Source organism: Ictidomys tridecemlineatus, chromosome 1 (assembly GCF_052094955.1).
Source record: "Ictidomys tridecemlineatus isolate mIctTri1 chromosome 1, mIctTri1.hap1, whole genome shotgun sequence".
Taxonomy (NCBI): domain Eukaryota; kingdom Metazoa; phylum Chordata; class Mammalia; order Rodentia; family Sciuridae; genus Ictidomys; species Ictidomys tridecemlineatus.
Genome location: NC_135477.1, coordinates 114857353 through 114872464, shown reverse-complemented (window position 1 = coordinate 114872464; position 15112 = coordinate 114857353). Strand labels below are relative to the sequence as shown.

General features: G+C 35.2%; 1 protein-coding gene across 11 annotated transcripts in view; it reads right to left on the bottom strand.

The window, feature by feature from the left end:
- Fer (FER tyrosine kinase) overlaps positions 1–15112 on the bottom strand; it is a 396280-nt gene that overhangs the window by 374407 nt on the left and 6761 nt on the right. For 10 of the 11 annotated variants that reach the window (XR_013437379.1, XR_005728664.2, XM_040273797.2 and 7 more), the window contains exon 2: positions 5811–5952. The exons of the other annotated variant lie outside the window; for it this stretch is intronic. The gene's annotated coding sequence lies outside the window, so the exon portion shown is untranslated. The remainder of the gene's footprint in view (positions 1–5810; positions 5953–15112) is intronic. 11 annotated transcript variants of the gene reach the window in all.

Here is a 15112-nt window from a genome sequence, read left to right as displayed (position 1 = left end):
TTTAGAGTTTCTTCTCTTAGAATTTTTCACAAGTCCTAGGAGCAAGCTAGCTAAGCCAAAATCAGAAAAAAAAAAAAATTGGCACTTGAAATCAATAAACTGGACTTCATCAACATTCAAAACTTTTGTAGATCAAAAAATACTACCAGTAGGAGGACAAGACAAATAAAAGAATGGAAGAAAATAATTTGTAAGTGATATACCTATAATTATGATATATGTAAGGGTCTAATATTCAGAATATAAAGAACTCTTACAACTCAACATTACAAAGACAAAAATTTTTTATTGTTGGGATTCCCAAAGAAACAAAAACAAATAGGACACAGAGACATAAATAAAAAGAAATTTATTCTAGAATTTGGCTAGTGGTGTTATAGAGGTCAAAAAGTTCAACAATCTACTAGTCTATGAATGGGGTTGGGTGTGGTCACAAATATAAACTCCTGATCTGAGTCCAAAAGACAGAACCAGGAGCAACAAAGCCTAAGCGAAGGAAAAGATAGATGTATCAGCTTAAGCAGAAAGAGTAAATTCATCATTCCTCTGCCTTTTGGTTCTTTTTAACAAATAGATGATGCCCACCACATTGATAAGGAAGATCTTCTATACTCAGTCTACTGATACAAATATTAATAATCTCTTCCAGAATGACCCTCACAGACACACCAGAAATAATGTTTTACTTGCTAGCTATCCCTTTGCCCAGTCAAGTTGACACATAAAATTAAACATTACAGACTCAATTTAAATACGGGCAAAAGACTTAATTATATATTTCTCCACAATAGATATATAAATAGTCAATGAGCACATGAAAAAAACTCTCAACATTACTAGTCATTAAGAAAATGGCAATCAAAACCACAATGAGATATGAACTTATATACACTAGGATAGCTGTAATAAAAAATTGGAAAATAACACATATTGGTGAGGATGTAGAAAAACTATCCTCATACACTGCTAGTGGGAATGCAAACTGATTCAGTCATAGTGGAAAACAGTTGTCAATTCCTCAAATAATTAAACATAGAATTACCATATGATATGGCAATTCTACTCCTGGATGTACACAAAACAAATGAAAACAAGCCAGGCACAATGGCACATACCTATAATCCTAGCCGTTTGGAAGGCTAAGGCAGGAGCATTGCAAGTTCAAGCCTAGACTGGGCAACTTAGCCAGATCCTGTCTCACAATGAAAACAAAAAAGGACTGGGATATAGCTCAGTTGTAGAGCAACCCTGGGTTAAACCCCAGTACCACAAACAAACAAAAAAAGAATTGAAAACAAGTGTTCAAGCAAACTAATTATGACAGAATACTTTAAAATACTCAAGGGGAAAAAATACCTCAGCCATGCACACTGGTGCAATGCCTGTTGCTATTTTATTGAGACCCTCTCTCAAAATTAAAATAAAAGGGCTGAGGGTTGTAGCTTGATAATAGAACACACCTGGGTTAATCCCCAGCAGCAGAAAAACAAGTCTTGTAGATGAAACAAGACTAACAAAATTGCCAAAGTATGGTAGGTGATGGACACTTGGGGGCCCATTTTACTACTATTTCAATTTTTCTATAGATTTGATAATTACAATAATGAACTTTAGAAAGAACTCCTGAGTAACATTAACATTTTAATGACACTAAAAACAAAACTTATTTCTAATTATTAAGTACTTAACATTAAAAATTATCTATCCTTCAAACATTCATTTTAATTCAAAAAATGGCAAGGGTATTTCTATATAATGATAGCTATTTTTATAAAAACTCTCCCAATTGTGTTTCCATAATAGATATCTTTACCTCTTCTACATAATAGATATCTTTATCTCTTCCACAGAATGCCCCTCCTGGCTTTCACTGAAACAATTTCCCTGTTCCTTATTTCAAGCTTCTCAACTAATTCTACCTCTAATTGAACACCTTGGCAGTAAATCAATCTAATTTGTCTTTTTTGCTCTGTATGTTACTTAGAGACTATTGTTCATTCATTTACCCATCAGATAAAGATTTACTAAATGTCTACAATATGCCAAGCACTGAGTAAACTCCTGAATACTCAGAGATAAAAATACTGGTTTCAACCTCAGGAAGCTTATCAGAGAAGAAGCAAGTCTAATATACAATAATATTTGTAAAAGGAATCTATTTGTAAAAGGTAATAAAAGCACACAAGAAGTATAACCTAAAAGCATCCAGAGTAGTCCCTTTCCTCACTGAAATTTTCTCTTTCCTTTCAACCAAAACACTATTCTCTCCTCTTTGAAAATATTGCTTAAAAGTTAGCTCTATGTTAGCTAGGTGTGTTGGCACATGTCTGAAATCCCAGCAATTTGGGAGGCTGAGGCAGGAGGATTGCAAGTTAAAGGCCAGCCTCAGCAATCTAGCAAGGAAGGCCCTAAGCAACTTAGTGAGACCCTGTCTCAAACTAAAAAATAAAGAGGGCTCAGTGGTTAAGCAACCCTGGGTTCAATCCCCAGTACCAAAAAGTTAAAAAAAAAAAAAAAAAAAAGTAATGTCTTCCTCCCAAAAAAGTATACTTGTTCCCAAATACCATGAATCTTAAAGAAAATCAACCAGATCTGTGAAACTCAATAGCAAATAATAAAGAAAGACTGCTCCACAAAAGTACAAAACACAGAAGATACTTAAATTCTGTCTTGATTGTGCCAAGCTCTGATTTTGTCTATTCACTCGCTTTATGTGTCATTTGCATTTTAATCTATTTCTTTCTTGAAATTGTGCATCTTTCAAAAACAAAGGCTTTATAATATTCACAGTGGCTTGATAGACATTCCTAGATATAACCATCTGGTTAGAAGGTGAGGATGGGCAAAGAGGGGGAACTCCTGCAGACTTCTCTTTTTAATTTGAATTCCAATTGCTGACTAGTGCCAGATAATCAAATACAAAAGTTAAGTTTCCTTAACTTTAACTTAATGCAACCAAATGGAAAAAAAAAAGCCTCTTCTAATGTATATTTAAAACTGGAATGGTATTTTGAAAAGAAAACCTCAGAAATGACAATATTATCTCCAGCAACCTCAGAGAATTGGAAGGAAAAAGTAAACTGCAAATAAGTTTTGGATGAATAATGTTCTAAGAAACCAGGCAATTCCCAAAAGAGACATTAGTTATATACAAATTCTGTCTCCTAAAAGAAAAATACAGATCTTGAACAACAAAAACAAACAAACAAACAAAAAAGCAGAGAACTATTTGAGAACAGAAAATACAAAGGCATGGAACCAAATACATAAGACATGAAACCTGACTGAACCTGGATCAAAAAACAAAAAACAAAACAAAAAAAAAAAAGTTCAGGAACAAATGGAGAGACCTGAATACGGATCATTATGTTAAACATTGCTATGGTTTGAAGGTATATGTCTCTCTAAAGTCAAATGTTAGACTTTAATCCTGATGGCAACATGGTAAGAGGTAAAGCCCTTGGGAGGTGAAACCATAACCACTCAACTCTCATGGATAGGATTAATGTTCTTATAAGAGACTCCAGAGAACAACCTCCCTACTTCCATCCTTCTGCTATGTGAGAACACCTAGACAAAGCCATCTACAAGGAGCAGATCTTCACCAAACACCAAGCCTTCCAGCACGCTGACCTAGGATTTCCCAGCCTCAGAACTATGAGAAATAAATTCTGTTGTTTATAAAATACCCAGTCTGAAGTATTTTGTTATAGCAGCACAAATAGACTGATAAAATATTCTCAAATTAATGTTAATTTCTTATATGTGATATAAGTATTATGATTATGCAGGAAATAAGCCACAGTATCAATGGTTTTAAAAATACATAATTACATATAAGTGAAAATGTGGCAAAACATTAATAGAGTGAATTGAGATGAAAAGCAATGTGGGTGTTCACTGTCTTATATTTTCAATTTTTCTATAGCAGTGAACATTGTTAAAAAAAATTGTTGAAAGGGAGGGAAGATAAAAAGCATGAGAGGAGGACAGCTTGACTGAAGCATGAAGAGTATAAGCAGCACTAGTCTCCAAAATCGTGAGAAGCAGCTGTGTGATCTTGGGCCAGTCACGAAACCTCTCTAGGTTCCAGGTGAAAGACAGGAAGTACATGATCTCAAAGATTCTTTCCAGCTATTAGACTCCATTATTCTGTTACTACCTCTCAGCTCTAAAACTCAAAAGATAACCAAATGCAAAATAGAAAAACTCACAGGACTAAGGATCAAATGAAGGCTTAAAAACAGTTAGCCAAATGCCTCTCACATAAAGCACAAAAAACAAATATTAACTCCCCTCTTTTGAGAAAACATCATAAAAATTCTTCTGAGAAGAAACAGAAGGTAGCTAAGATTATTAATTTGAAGAAACAAGTAACACAGAGTTAGAAAGATGTAATAGCTACCCAATTTCAGTTTTCATCTAAACTAAATATAAATATGCCAGTGAGCCACAAAACCAAAAAGATAATGAACCTAAGAGTTTAGACAAGATATACACTTTCAAGTGACCTTAATATGATAGACATTTAATGACAGGATGTTGGAAAATCTCCAAAATAAAATTAACAGCCAGAGCTTGGGTTATCAGCCTGGGAAGATTTCAGACTGGTTAAAAGAATTATCTATTTTTAAAAGACAGCGAGGGAGAGAAAACTTAATACTCAATGAAAAGTACAGACAAGTAATTTCAGAAACATTTTAGAAAACTGTTTCCCATAGAATTTGTTATTTTACCAAAAGGGATTTAATTATAATGCTAGAAACAACATTAGTGCTGGAAATAAAGCATCTGACAAAACTGTAATACATACTAGTTAATACTTTAATACTTTGTTTTCTCTTTTTCCCTGAAATTGAATTTTATATGACTTTTAATTAATTATGAGTTCAAGTCCATGTGACTTCAGTCTTTCTGGAAATACAGAAATACAGAAACCAAAAAGAAGAACAAGTGTTCAACAAGAAATATATATATCTTATATAATGTACACTGAGTTTCGTGCCAGGCAGTTAAAAACATAAGACCATGGAAACACAGGGTGAAGGCGCACTATAGATTCTGCTAATTGTAAATACTAGTTTAAAAATAATAATTATGTGTTATGGTTTAGATCTTAGGTGTCCCCAAAAGCTTTGTGTGAGACAATGCAACAAAGAGGTGAAATGACTATGTTGATACTTAACCTAATCAGTGTGAAACCCTGATAGGGACTAATTGAGTGGTGACTAGTGGCAGGTGGGGTGTGGCTGGAGGAGGTGAGTCACTGGGGGTATTCCTTTGGAGGAGGAGATATATATATATATTTTGCAATTTAATTATTTCCAGAATTTTCTATCTAATATTTCTGGATCATGGTTGACTACAAGTAATTGAATGAAGCTCTCTCTCAGCTTCCTGCTGCCGTGTTCCCCACTCTTTCCTCTGCCCATTCTTCTTCCATGATGTTCTGCATCACCTCAAGTCCCAAGGAATAGAGCCAGCCTTCTATGGACTGAGACTTTTGAAACCCTGAACCCCAAAATAAACTTTTCTTCCTCTAATTGTTTTTGTCAGGTCTTTTGGTCACACTAATGAAAAGGCTGGCTAAAACACTGTGTCACAAATGAGATAAAATTCATTAATATAAATGGCAAGCAAAAAAAAAAACACAAATGCAAAATGATATTAATCTGCCTAGGTAGAATAATCTAACATAAAGAAAAGGACAAATCTAACATAAAATTCAGACAAGTCAAAATTGTTATTCAGTTTCAAGGATCAAAAAGAATCTATTCAATAATTCGTTAAGAACTATAAAGTAATCCTACCTTACTACTACTCATTGCTGGTCGTGTCTTAGTTAAAGTAGTAGATCCATGTTGAGGTATTAAGATTAAGAACAAGGAAGACACGAGAAAACATTCAGGGAAGCCTCACGGGAATGATCATAGGTCTAGCCAAAGACAGGAGCTGCAAGAAAAAGTTACAGAAATCAGAACTATTCACTATAGAGAAAGATGTAAAAATGTATACATATCGTATAATAGGATATTATTGGAAATTCAATGGGACAATTTATCACATTCACCAAATTAGACATTAGAATACTATACTTGCCAAATTTGTCTACCCACTGCTGATTCTCTCCCCTTTCTTTCCACAACTTTCCAATGTATAATGTATTTTACCTTCTACCCCACCATATCCCCCAGATTTGAAGAGATAATTCTTGTTTTCCTCCATTTTCACAGCATAAAACTGCAAGTTTGAAGCACATCAGAACAAACAACTATGTTAAATATTTTAAAATGTTAAAATATTGTTACAACCCAAAGAAGTAACTAAGAATGCAAGAAAATTTTTTTCAAAGGCTGAAGGTGGTTTACAGAAGATTGTCCCAGCAACCACACAATTTCCTGGTTTTATGAACTTTAGTATGCCAAAGCAGGATCCTTGAATTGACTGTTTTCCCTCAATCCTTGAAACTGGAGGATCTTAGCTGTCTTATCACTGATATCAATATACAGTTGTCCCTCAGTATACATGAGAAATTGGTTTCAAGACTCCCATGGATGTTCAAATCCTTTATATAATATGGCACAGTAATTGCATATAACCAACACACAGCATACAGATTTCTTACAATCATCTCTAGGTTGCTTACAATACTTAATACAATATAAATGCTATGTAACAGTTGTTATACTGTTCGTTTAGGGATTAAGGACAAGAAAAAAAAAGACTTCATGTTCAGTACAGATGCAATTTTTTCTTAATAATTTTGATCTATATTTGGTTGAATCAACAAATACAGAATACATGGTTATAGAAAGTCACTATATGTGGTTTACAACCCAGTTTCTCATCTTTTGCCTCATACCTTCCTATTTCTAAACCCAACTCCTGGTTTATGATCAGCTCTCCTCTTCTTTCAAACTCTTCTTTTTGTGTTTGCCTAGTCTGTTTCCTTTCATTTCTCCTCCTTCCTTGATTTTCATATGACATTTCATAAATATTACCAGAAAGATCTCTGCTTTCCTTCTAGTCAAGAAACTGACCAAACACCTTGTATCAATCATATTCTCCAGATCTTCCACTCCTCTAATCTTTTACCAATTTCCAAAGGGCTCATTCTTTGCCTCCACACATATTAAAAAAAAAAAAAATTTCTAGATTTGGCAAGGTTCCCAATGCTAGAATTGGTTGGAAATCTAATCTATATATAATTTAAAATGTTTTTGTCCTTCTTCCACAAAACTGTGTAGTTACTAAGGACAGTGATTTTTATCTTAATTTAGCCAGCATTCTCCATAACACCTAGAACACACTATGCACAAAACAAGGGTTACTGAATGATTGAAATTACAAGGTGAATTATGACTTTCTATGATTTGCATATGGTGGTGTAAAATAAGGCTTTGGGACAAGAGTTATTTTATTGAACTATAAAGTACGACTTAAGATGACATTTAAATATGGCAATTTTAATCGTGACTTCTCATATACTGCTTTCAATAGAGTACATTCTACTAAACCTGCAAGATATAACACAGTAAATGTCTTCCTCACTCATAAGATCCCTAAGGAACAAAATGTAGTGAATATGTACCTAAATGTGTGTATTATACAAGTGTCTAATATCATTCCAAAGTCAGACCCCCAAATTACTGGGTCATCAGTAAATTTTAAATTTTTAAAATTTTCAGACTGTCTCATCAGTACAGATAGTTGAGAATTATTTAGAATTCCATATTCTGGTCTCACATGATATGGAAATGGTCATATTCAAAGGCCTAAGAACAACAGACACAACTATTCAATAGGTATTCCACATTCAACATTGAGCAGTGTCCATGTTTTGCTCAAGACAGCTAGTCAAAGCACCCATGTGTTGACTCTCATCTCCAACTCAGTTGTCTCTATCATTTTTATTTTTCAATGAAAAATAAAGTATTTTCCTTAATATTAAAATAGCTCATTGGTAGCATCTCTAAATGGAACTTCTTTTCCAAACTATTTTGAATATATGAATACAAAATTATGTTCTTTGTGTTACTTCAAAGTTATTATCAGAACTCAGCAAGGATTTCCATAGACAACGATTAAAAATGTATAATGACTACCTTCTAGTCCACCTTAATTGTCCCTCATAAATTTCCCCAATGACACAGGCTCTCATCTCTAAAACACACTCAGAACCAATTATAATTCCTATTTCCTAAATGTGCTGCTTCTTCATAAATGGGGTTGGAGTGAGGCAAGAGAAGTGGCTGAAGTACAAAATGTAAGGAAGCACTCTCAGGATCCTACAGCACCACCCTACAGATGCATTGCCCTGAAAGTAGGTAGACCTGTGTTATTTTTTTACCCCCAAAAAATGTATCTCCCTTTTTTTTTTTTTTTTTGGTAACAACATTTTGGTGTTCTTTTTTTAAACTATTATTCTTTATCCTCTATCCAGGTGCTCAGGATGACACTAATCACTTGCACTCTAAAGTTCCTATAGTAGGCACATGGCATGGGTCTGAAAAATCAGCAAGTAGTAGTTCAGGAATGGGTACATGACCCAAACTGCACAAATGAAACTGAATCCCAACTTTTTTTTTTTTTTCATTGCTGGGAATAGAACCCAGAGTCACACACATGCCAGGCAAGCTCTCTACCACTAAGCTACTTCTCCAGTTTGCTCCCTCCCAATTATTTTTGTAGAAATTCATCAGGAAGGAACATTCACTTTCAACAGAAGTTGCTAAGATGAAAGAACATAAGTACCTATTCGAAAGTGGGCCAACCCAAAGAAAGAACCAAGTGATAAAAAGAGAAATAGATAAAATTCTGAAACATTTTGCTACTAAATCTGAGTTCAAATATGAATAGACATAGTTGCTGAAATTTAGAATTAATGCTTAGAAATTATTCTTCCTAGATTTTTCATGTTCCTGCATAGTCAAGGACACCTGAACTAAGGGTAGTATAAGGATATTTCATAATAGACAAGTTTGGATGCTAGACACCATGTTTTTCTAAAAGTAGAGATCACTTTGGAGATCTCTTTGGAGAGTTTTATCTTTATTGGAGAAATAAAGCCCTGGAGATATTCACTTATATCTTAGGATAATAAACCTAAAGAAACCTTCCTCCTCTTTCACGAGGCAACTGCTAAAAAAGTAATCATCCTCCCTCTGCAGAAAAAGATGGCAAATGTGCCAACAGCCTATATAGGCCTAGAGTCTCCTGATTCCAAGACTCCTCTCTGTGATGCAAATCCACTGCATGGCAAATATCTGGCTTTCATCACAGCAGCCTATCAGAGGGATGGGAACATATACAACCAGCACTAAGGAATTGGCCACTGCTTTTGATATATTAAACCCCAAGTCTTGAGTTGGGACTTTTCTGTTAGTATATGAAAGAAAAACTCAGGCCGGATAACTTCTTAGGTTATAAGCAAAGTAGCCTCAATACTTTCAGAGTTCTAGACTTAATAGATGAGACAATAATTTTTTTCTTACTTATTCAGTCAACAAATTCTAATTGAAATACTACTTAGCGATATGCCATGCAATTTCCTAGACAAAGAAGACAGACAAAAATCCCTGCCTCTGTGGAGATCATATTTTAGAAAGAAGAAACCCAATACAAAATAAATCTGTAAAATACACAGTGTTGGGTGGTGAAAAACACTATCAAGAAAGAGAAAAACAGGAAAAAGTAATGAGAAGCATGTGGGAAGTAGGAGATTTCAAATTTACATTGAGTGAAAATGTTACAAATAAAGTGATTTCCTATAAAGACCTGAGGATATAAGGAAGTGAGTTATATGGGGAGGAAGAAGAACATTCCTAGGAAAGAGTAAGTACAAAGTAGCTATATAAGGGCAGCAAGGAGGACTTTGTGCAGTGAGTGGTGGTAAGACTAGTAAACTCTGAATAAAGTTCCTGCACTTTAAGGAGGGAGAGCAGGACTACAAAATTGTCTCCCATTTTAAGGGCTTGAACTTTTACTCTGAATTACATGGGGAGCCACCACAAATTTCTTAACAAAAAAGTGATAGGATCTCCTATTTTTCAAAAAGATGACAGGTACTTTTTGAGAGCAACAGTCCTAGAAGTGAGTGTTATTAGGAATTATGTAGGAGGAGAAAGATGGTGTTGAGCCAGGATGACTGAAGTAGAGATGGGGAGAACTAGTCAAATTTTTTTAAGCAATATGTGGAAATATGGTATGATAGAAGTGATAGAAAAAGAATCAAGAATAAATTTCAAGGTTCCAAGCTTAAGCAAAAACAGAATGGAGTTACCACTTACAGAGATGGGAAAGGCTGATTTTTTAAACCATGTTCCTATCATTTGTTTGGGGTTCCAAAAGAAGCCTGACAAATGTAAAGCTTATGTCAGAAATCTGGTAATACAGTGGCAGCCATAGCATATGGAACTAAGTCAATGATAGAAAATGAAGAGAACTTGGTATTTTTCTATTTTAAAGTAAGAAATCAACAACCTTTAATATGCAAAACAGCTGGTAAGTTACTGATCTTATAAATCAAACTATAGGTCTACTAAGGAAGAGATTGTAAGGTACATAGTAAAAGATGTAGGGAAGCTGGTATACTAGCTACTATGTTTCAATCTTTAGCAAATTCCTTCAAGAAAGAAGTACATTAAGCCTGGATGGGGTGGTGCAGACCTGAACCCTCCATTCTGGAGATTGAGGCAGAATGATGGTAATAAGTCCAACCTGAGCAATTTAGTGAGACTCTATCTCAAAATAAGAAATATAAAGGGCCAGGGATGTAGCTCAAGCAGTAGAGCATCTCTGGGTTCAATCCCCAGTAGAGAAAGGAAGGAAGGAAGGAAGGAAGGAAGGGAGGGAGGGAGGGAGGAATCGACAATTATTAGAGTAAAGCCATACACATCCAAGATGGCTGACAATCTTGTAATTTATAGAATGAAAATTGAATATCCCTAAACTAAAAATTAGTGCCTTTGCCATTCAAAAACAACATGCCAATTAAATGTTGGAGGTGGAAGAAGCCTAATACCCCAGGCTCTGAGCCGAGGATCCTAGCAAAGAACAAACATATTTTCCCATCATAAAGAACCATCCAGGTATGAAATAGACTGAGAACAGGGACAAATAAAATGTTCATTAGCAGCAACAATTACTCTGATCTACAGGCAGAAAGAAGCCAAGATGAAGATTGATAAACCTAGGATTTACATAATTGACACTACTGACATTTTGAAACATGTCATTCTTCATTGTGGAAGGCTGTCCTAACCATTGTAAGATGTTTAAATGTATATTTGGCCTATATCTAGTAGATGCCTATAATAACTGCCCTCTCCTCCATTCTCTGTTTTGACAAAAGTGTCTCGAGAAATTGTCAAATATCCTCTGAGATAAAAATGTTTCCTGTCGTAGAATCATTGGATTAGGGTGATGGGAAAAGTTATTTAGAAACATAACAAGCAATGTTTTGATTCAAGGACTAGGATTTGAACTTTGGCTACATGAGAGAATTTGACCAAATGCAAATTAAATCAAAAACTTACTTAGTTTATAAATGAGTTGAATTAGCCAGGCATAGTGGCACATGCCTGTAATCCGCAATTCCAAAGGCTGAGACAGGAGGATCACAAGTTCATGACCAGCCAAAGCAATTTAGTGAGACCCTAAGCAACTTAGTGAGACCCTGTCTCAAAATTTTCAAAAATTTAAAAAGGGACTGGGCTTTATCATTCAGTGGTAAAGTGATCCTGAGTTCAATCCATAATAGAAAAAGAAAGAAAGGCAGGCAGACAAATATCCAAGACTCCCAACAAAGTCTTGTTGCTTACTACTTACTCCCTAAAACAATTCCCTGAACCTCAATCCCTTCCAATAGAAAACCAGCTGCTAATACAGTGTAGTCCCCAGTAGGGGAATCCATCTCAATATCCATCTTGGTTATAACCAAGAGGAAAATAAACAAAGTTTATCCTTGCAGGTGGTAGAACACGCCAGTCATAGGCAAACTAAATATCTATTCCACTGTCAGGGTAAAAAGTCTTATCACACCTGTATGTATATACCATGGACTGGAAATCTCTGTGGGTTATTTCCCTTTTTTTTCTTTTTTTCCAGTTAACAGTCTAATTGTTCTTGTTCTATTTTCATCCTGTCATTGAATACTGACTTTATTACAGTTAGTTACATTTACTATTTAACTACAAATTGCTAGATTTTGAGGTAGTCTGTTCAAAGAGAACTGAGACAAATTACTGGGAAATCCTAGGTTTAAAGCCAAATGTAATAAACAAGTCATCAAGCTGTCTTTCTTTATTAGGGGACAGGTGGCAAATGCATCAAAAGTACTAAGCAAAAGATTCACATTCTGTTAGGCAAGGACATCTTTTTCGAGGGCATATATGTAAGAGTGGACAAGAATGCACCATGGGAGGATTACAGTGAATATCTTTTGGATGTGCTTGCCTAGCACCCACTTCCCCTTCCTGTAATCATAGTACCTCTTTTCTTTCAGTGAACCACTCCATCCTGACTCTTGGCCTGAGTGGTTCACATTTCCTCTTCCCAGTTCCACTAATTGGAACCTGAGCCAGATCTGGCCTGTCATCACATGTCATCCTTTTGACTGCAGGATGAAGGATGGAGAAATAACAAAATTCATTCAATCAAATACAATCAATCCCAGGACAGTTCGATAGAACTAAGAGTAAGATAAGCTCTTTTTATGGTTGGCTTGCTTAACAGGAAGAATTTAAGCTGGAGCCACCAAAGAAAGAGCTCCATGTAGAGTAAACCTTCATGAGAGTATACAAGAAAAAGCCATGGGTATATTAGTGCCCTACATATTCAGGTTTTGGTCTCATGCAACTTAAGGGTATTGAAAAATCTAGTATTATTGCCACCTGTTTACAGGTGGGGTTGGGGACAGGGGAGAAGCTACAAGAATTAAATTATTTGTTTAAATTCACGTAACTATTACTAGTACCAGAAATTCAACTCAAGCAAGTATCGCTGTAACATCCATGTTCTTTGTACTACACCACACTCCCTCTCAAGAAAACACTCTGAAATATCTGTTTTATAATTACCTGTAGGCATAAGTTAAGTTCTTACAAGGAGTGAGTACTCTATTAATATTTGTAGAATGACCAGAACTGGAATAATCATGTCTTTCTGCTTTCTCTCTCATTCCTGTAACAGTTTACCTCATCTGGCATAAAATTTTGCTTTATTTTTGTATGTGGGATATGTGCAATTCTTCAGTATCTTCAACCTTTCTCAAAACCCATGATATTAGCTAGGCATGGTGATGCATACCTGTAATCCAAGCAAGACTCAGGAGGCTGAGGCAGAATTATCACAAGCTCGAAGCCAGCCTAAGAAATTCAGCAAGACCCTATGCAACTTGGCAAGATCCTGCCTCAAAATAAAAAATAAAAAGAACTATAGACACAGCTCAGTGATAAAGCACCCCTGAATTAAATCTCCAATATCACAATAAAATAAAATTAAAAAATGATATTACTGTATATAATAGCAGGTATCCCTAAGCTAAGTCACTTGGATCTTACAATGCCCATTTCATTATGGGGTAAAGCAGACTCCAAAATATACGTAGGAAGTCAGAACCTTAGAAAGAGGCCATTACCAAGGTCTAGCTGTGAAATCATCAGAAAAGGACACACATGTTAATCCAGAAGTTAGGATACTGTTGCACATGTTGACATTTAAAGATGTCTGAAAAAAATCTAGAAAGTAGAAGCTAGTAATAAACCCCTTTCAAATATTATTATTGAGGCAGGTAGGAAAGGGAAAAAAAAGACAAGCTTTATGAATATAAGTTCTCTGGCATTTTCAAGAAATCTATCCAAATACAGACCATGAGAATTTTTGGCAGAGCTGGAACACTCAGTGAAAATGTTTTGCAAATTAACGGTTGTTTCCCTAAAAGGTGTGGTGGATTGATTCACATCCAAATACACTGAATTTAACATTCCGTTTTGAAACTTATTAAAAAAAAAAAAGTCTATTTTCTCTTTAAGATCCACCACTTTTCTCAGGCCTCTTTACTTTCTCTTCCCTTCTAGCAGCTGGCTTCCTTTATCAGGAAAATACTTTTGCAAAGAAACAACACTTAAATCACTTCACAAAAATTATAGGACAATCTCAAACAGAGAACAAAGCCAAAATGAGACATATAGTTAGAGTCTTGGGGCCTCTCCCGCAAGACTACACCACAATCCTTCTCAGGAAAACAGTCTGCAAGATCCTGCCTCAAAATAAAAAATAAAAATATGTTTTATAATTATCTATAGCCATAAGTTAAGTTCTTCCCCCTTTGGTACTGGGGATTTAACCCAGGGCATTTAACCACTGAGCCATACCTGCAGCCCTTTTTATTTTTTTATTTTGAGACAGGATTCTTGCTAGTTGCTGAGGGTCTCATCAAGTTTGTCAGGCCAGCCTTGAACTTATGATCTCCCTGTCTCAGCCTACTGAGTCTCTGCGATTACAGGCATGTGTCACCACTCCTGGTTAGGGTCTCACTTCTAATAAGAGGAAGTCATCTCAGCAAAACTGCAAATATTTCAACATGGAACTTTTGAGGCACTCCCAAAGAGTTAAAACTGCAATTAAATTAAGGACTTCTGGCTTGGGTCATGGCTCAGTGGTTGAGGGCTTGCCTAGCACATGTGAGGCACTGGGTTCAATCCTCAGCACCACATAAAAATAAATAAAACTTAAAAAGAAATCAGGACTTGCTAAGAGTTTACTATAGCTATACTTTGCCATTTACATTTACATCAAGTTTCCCATATAAAAAATCTAAGTTCAAATCCAAGTATCACTTTGTAAGTCCTTGGATAAATGCTATTAACTAAGATTGCCTTCACATAACAAAAAGAAAATAAAGCCATCCAATTCATAGGATTACCATAAAAATAAAAATGTACAAAAAGGGCCCAGCACTTTTAGTGGGCACTAGAGAAATGTTAGATAATATATCTGAATCTCTGTAACTTCACTTTGAAATTTAAATGTTGAGGAGGGGAGAAAAAAGAACTATGCACAAACCAAAACAAAACAAATATACAAATGTGGTTATGAGTATGTATAGGAA